This window comes from Oncorhynchus tshawytscha, unplaced genomic scaffold (assembly GCF_018296145.1).
Source record: "Oncorhynchus tshawytscha isolate Ot180627B unplaced genomic scaffold, Otsh_v2.0 Un_scaffold_17_pilon_pilon, whole genome shotgun sequence".
Classification (NCBI taxonomy): Eukaryota; Metazoa; Chordata; class Actinopteri; order Salmoniformes; family Salmonidae; genus Oncorhynchus; species Oncorhynchus tshawytscha.
The window spans coordinates 268,974-274,457 of NW_024609830.1; the positions used below are offsets into that span (position 1 = coordinate 268,974).

General features: G+C 53.9%; 1 long non-coding RNA gene across 1 annotated transcript; it reads left to right on the forward strand.

The window, feature by feature from the left end:
- Positions 1-147: 147 nt before the first annotated feature.
- LOC112241092 lies at positions 148-5,286 on the forward strand. Its single transcript, XR_006083059.1, has 5 exons — positions 148-486; positions 609-748; positions 3,980-4,143; positions 4,331-4,449; positions 4,526-5,286. It is a non-coding gene; the product is annotated as an uncharacterized LOC112241092 (long non-coding RNA).
- Positions 5,287-5,484: the final 198 nt, after the last annotated feature.

Consider the following 5,484-nt stretch of genomic DNA (forward strand, 5'->3'; position numbering starts at 1 on the left):
AGAAACCCTCACCTAGGGTAAACTACAGAGACAGGAGAGAGAAGAAGAGGTGGAGAAAGGAGAGGTCCAAAGAGGAAGAAAGGACTGAGGGAAGAGAAGGAGAGTCATAGAGAGTCTCAGGTAAGGTTCAGTGTATTCTGTAAAATAGAATGCCAGTAGAATGGAGAGTCATAGGGGCTCAAAAACAGAGAAACCAGGAACATTGAGGAGGAAGTTAACACTGCTGTATGTTTCTGTATGGGTTTCTGGCTGTTTTTCTCTGCATGGATCTGTGTGTCTGTGTGTGCTGATGACCTGGAGAGGTTTGTGGGGTACGTGAATGAGGGGCTTCTGTGCTGTGTGTCGGGATGTGTTGGAGCGCCCCCTCCAGGCCCCTTGTGAACATGCCTACTGCGACGCCTGCATCAGCTCCTGGCTCATACACCACCACTCCTGCCCTGAGGACAGACTTCCACTGGACATCAGCACTCTGAGACCACTGCACAGGTACACACGCTCACACAGAAACACTCACACAGAAACACCCACGCAGACACATACACACAGAAACATACACACACTATAATATGGTTATTCCAACAACCACTGTCTGGTCTGGTCTGTGTTAGGTACATGCGTAATGACCTGTCCAGGCTCCAGATCCGTTGTGTTAACTCTGGCCAGGGCTGTGATGCCGTGTGCTGCCTGGAGACAGTTCACACACACGAGGACGAGTGTCCATTCACCTTCATATCCTGCCCCTCCACAGGTACTACAGCTCAATGTGTATTACAGTCAGGGGAGGCTGCTGAGGGGAGGACGGCTCATAATAATGCCTGGAATGGAATGGTAACAAACATGTGGTTTCCATGGTTGATACCATTTCATTGACTCCATTCCATCCTCCCTCAGCAGCCTCCACTGATTACAGTGTATTACAATACAGAGTGTGTGTGTAAGTGTATTAGAGAAATGTATAGTATACTACATGGAAGTGTGTTTAGTTTAGACGGAGCAGAAATGATATACCACCTGTGTGAGGGGAGCAGGTGGTAGACCAGTTGTCATGGTGACATCATACAGAGCCCAACTGGGATGAACAATGACCTTAGCTCCAGGTAGCAGTTGCTCTTAGGTACAGATCTAGGATCATCTTACCTTAACCAAATCCCAACCTTTACGATTATGGGTGAAATGAAAATAAAAGACCCTAGATCTGTATTGGGGAAACATCCAACAACTCAGGGAGAGATCCCACCTACATTTTTAATGTGAAACATCCCCCAGAGGATGAGCGCCAATGCAACAGATGGATTGGGGGGGGGTGGTATTAGGTGAACTTTCACATGTCTGTGACCTGTTGTTGGCAGGTGGAGACTACATATGTTACCAGTGCGGTAGGTATCAGGGTGTTTGCATTTGTGTGGTATTGGATTGGATTGTGTTTCATTCATTTGCATGATTAAAAACATACGTTCTTATCCTTCAATCTTCATTTGAACTTTTGCTACTGCCTCTCTGAGTGGGGGAGTGCTTGAGTGCCATGCAGTGGAGTGGAGTAGAGGAAGGTGGAGGGAGGTAGAGGAAGGCGGAGTGAGGTAGAGGAAGGCGGAGTGGGGTAGAGGAAGGCAAGCGGGGTAGAGGAAGGTGGAGTGAGGTAGAGGAAGGTGGAGTGAGGTAGAGGAAAGCGGAGTGAGTGGGGTAGAGGAAGGCGGAGTGGGGTAGAGGAAGGCGGAAGGTGGAAGGTGGAGTGGGGTAGAGGAAGGTGGAGTGGGGAGTGGGGAAGGTGGAAGGTAGAGGAAGGTGGAGTGGGGTAGAGGAAGGTGGAGTGGGGTAGAGGAAGGTGGAGTGAGGTAGAGGAAGGTGGAGTGGGGTGAGGTAGGAGGAAGGCGGAGTGGGGTGGGGTGGAGAGGAAGGTGGAGTGAGGTAGAGGAAGGTGGAGTGGGGTAGAGGAAGGTGGAGTGGGGTAGAGGAAGGCGGAGTGGGGTAGAGGAAGGCGGAGTGGGGTAGAGGAAGGCGGAGTGGGGTAGAGGAAGGCGGAGTGGGGGAAGGTAGAGGAAGGCGGAGTGGGGTAGAGGAAGGCGGAGTGGGGTAGAGGAAGGCGGAGTGGGGTAGAGGAAGGTGGAGTGGGGTAGAGGAAGGCGGAGTGGGGTAGAGGAAGGTGGAGGGGTAGAGGAAGGCGGAGTGGGGTAGAGGAAGGCGGAGTGGGGTGAGGTAGAGGAAGGAAGGAAGGAGCGAGGTAGAGGAAGGTGGAGTGGGGTGAGTAGAGAAGGCGGAGTAGGGGTAGGGGAGGAAGGTGGAGTGAGGTAGAGGGTAGAGGAAGGCGGAGAGGAAGGTGGGGTGGGGTAGAGGAAGGTGGAGGTAGAGGAAGGTGGAGAGGGTAGGTGGAGGAGGTAGAGGAAGGCGGGGGTAGAGGAAGGGGAGTGGGGTAGAGGAAGGCGGAGTGGGGTAGAGGAAGGCGGAGTGGGGTAGAGGAAGGCGGAGTGGGGTAGAGGGGTAGAGTGGGGGAAGGCGGAGTGGGGAGGAAGAGGAAGGTGGAGTGGGGTAGAGGAAGGCGGAGTGGGGTAGGAGTGGGGAGAGGAAGGTGGAGTGGGGTAGAGGAAGGTGGAGAGGGTAGAGGAAGGCGGAGTGGGGTAGAGGAAGGTGGAGTGGGGGGTAGAGGAAGGTGGAGTGAGGTAGAGGAAGGTGGAGTGGGGTAGAGGAAGGTGGAGGGGTAGAGGAAAGGTGGAGGTGAGGTGGGGTAGAGGAAGGTAGAGGAAGGGGGAGGTGAGAGGAAGGCGGAGTGGGGTAGAGGAAGACGGAGTGAGGTAGAGGAGTGGGGGTGGAGTGAGTGGGGTAGAGGAAGGTGGAGTGAGGTAGAGGAAGGTGGAGTGAGGTAGAGGAAGGTGGAGTGGGGTAGAGGAAGGTGGAGTGGGGTAGAGGAAGGAAGCGGGGTAGAGGAAGGCGGGTGGGGTAGAGGAAGGCGGAGTGGGGTAGAGGAAGGAGCGGGGTAGAGTGGAGGAGAGGGCGGAGTGGGGTAGAGGAAGGCGGAGTGAGGTAGAGGAAGGCGGAGTGAGTGGGGTAGAGGAAGGAAGGGGGAGAGGAAGGTGGGGTAGAGGAAGGCGGAGTGGGGTAGAGGAATGGGGTAGAGGAAGGCGGAGTGGGGTAGAGGAAGGCGGAGGGGTAGAGGAAGGCGGAGTGGGGTAGAGGAAGGCGGAGTGGGGTAGAGGAAGGCGGAGTGAGGTAGAGGAAGGCGGAGTGGGGTAGAGGAAGGAGGTAGAGGAAGGCGGAGTGGGGTAGAGGAAGGCGGAGTGGGGTAGAGGAAGGCGGGAGGAGGAGGCGGAGTGGGGTAGAGGGAAGGTGGAGTGAGGTAGAGGAAGAGTGGAAGGTGGAAGTGAGGTAGAGGAAGGTGGAGTGAGGTAGAGGAAGGCGGAGTGGGGTAGAGGAAGGGGGTAGAGGAGGAAGGTGGAGTGAGGTAGAGGAAGGCGGAGTGAGGTAGAGGAAGGCGGAGTGAGGTGGGGGAGGGGTAGAGGAAGGCGGAGTGAGTGGGGTAGAGGAAGGCGGAGTGAGGTAGAGGAAGGCGGAGTGAGGTAGAGGAAGGCGGAGTGAGGTAGAGGAAGGCGGAGTGGGGTAGAGGAGTGGGGTAGAGGAAGGCGGGGTAGGGGTAGAGGAAGGCGGAGCGGGGTGAGCGGGGGTAGAGGAAAGGTAGAGGAAGGCGGAGCGGGGTAGAGGAAGGCGGAGCGAGGTAGAGGAAGGCGGAGGTAGAGGTAGAGGGGGTAGAGGAGGTGAGGTAGAGGAAGGCGGAGTGAGGTAGAGGAAGGCGGAGTGAGGTAGAGGAAGGTGGAGTGGGGTAGAGGAAGGCGGAGCGAGGTAGAGGAAGGCGGAGCGGGGTAGAGGAAGGGGTTGGGGGTGAGAAAGACAGTGAGAGACTTTCAGTACGTCTCAAGTGTTGCTCTCTAACTTCGTCTTTCTGTTACTGTCTGTATCCCTCTCCTCCTCTTTCCTCTCTCCACCTCCCCAGGTTGTCTGGTGCAGGTGGAGAGGAGGGGTCTGGAGTCTCACCTGTTGGAAGTGTGAGTTCCGCAGCAGGGCGTGTCCTAGCGGCTGTGGCCACACCCTCCTCTCTGTAGACCAATCACAGCACAACTCTGTTGCGGAGCTACGAACAGAATTGGAGCTGCTCAGGTTTGTGTGTTTGAGGTGATGGATTGAGATATATTAGGATGTTATATCTGTGTCGATCCTAACAAATCCTTGACAAAGCTGTGCCAATATTTACAATATTTTAGAACCTCAAGGGCGATGTCATTGCTTTTATACATTGGATATTGTGATTCATTGTGACACATGCGTGTGTTTGTGTGTGTTGCAGGGCAGATGTTGGGTAAGGTGGAGGAGGTGAGGCGTGAGATGGAGTCGAGGCTGGACTCTCAGAGGAGACACATGGTGCAGAAAGAGTCTCTGCTGAAGAGTGAGGTGGAGGACCTCAAGGTGACACACACTTATATGTACTACCTATAGGAATGTGTGTGTGTGTGTTATGACACATCCCTGTGTGTGTGTGTAGGGCCAGGTGTCGAGGGTGATGTGTGGGCTCTCTTGGGGGCAGAGCGCCTGCGGAGACAGGAGCTGGCAGAAGCGGATCTAGAGAAGAGGGAGCTACTGGAGATGCTCCGGAGCCTGCAGCCATGCAGGGGCCAGCGGAACAGAGACAAGCCAATCAGAGGACTGCATCAAGAAGACAGGACAATTAGGAGCCAGCTTCAAGTGGAACACCCAACCAGGGGCCTGCTGAGGTCAGGGCCAACACAGGCTTCTACCCAATCACTACCCTCGGCTTTGCCTACTCCAGCCTTATACCCGCCTACCCCCACAGCCAGGGGAGGGGTCACGCATGGCCTGCCCCCGCAGCCTTACCCTCGACTGCATCAAGAGCAGAGGTCACCGTCATCTGAGGGGCCATTCCTAATGTTACTGGGTTATGTTCAGTACTGGGTTATGTTCAGTACTGGGTTATGTTCAGTACTAGGTTATGTTCAGTACTAGGTTATGTTCAGTACTAGGTTATGTTCAGTACTAGGTTATGTTCAGTACTAGGTTATGTTCAGTACTAGGTTATGTTCAGTACTAGGTTATGTTCAGTAGGCACAAATGAGAGAAAATGCTTTAACTTCCTCAATTCCTTCTTCATTTAACCGTCTCAAAACATTTTTATCTGGTGTGGCATCCCCTGAATGCACCCTTGATGATTGGCAGATACCTGTGACATTGCTTCAACTCAGAGAAAACCAGCCTGCTGAGATCCTAAATAAAGTCTGCTGAAACACCTCTGATCTCTGGTCCTCTTAAGGTACAATAGTCTTACTCCATCTACTCTAATGGATTGGAATTATATACAGCTCATCATGGATTTCTTACATTGCATATACACCATGCATCAATCCGTCTGTCAATCCAACCATCAATCAATCCATCCATACTAACATACCACAGTGAGGAACACTAACACACTACTCCAGACAGCGC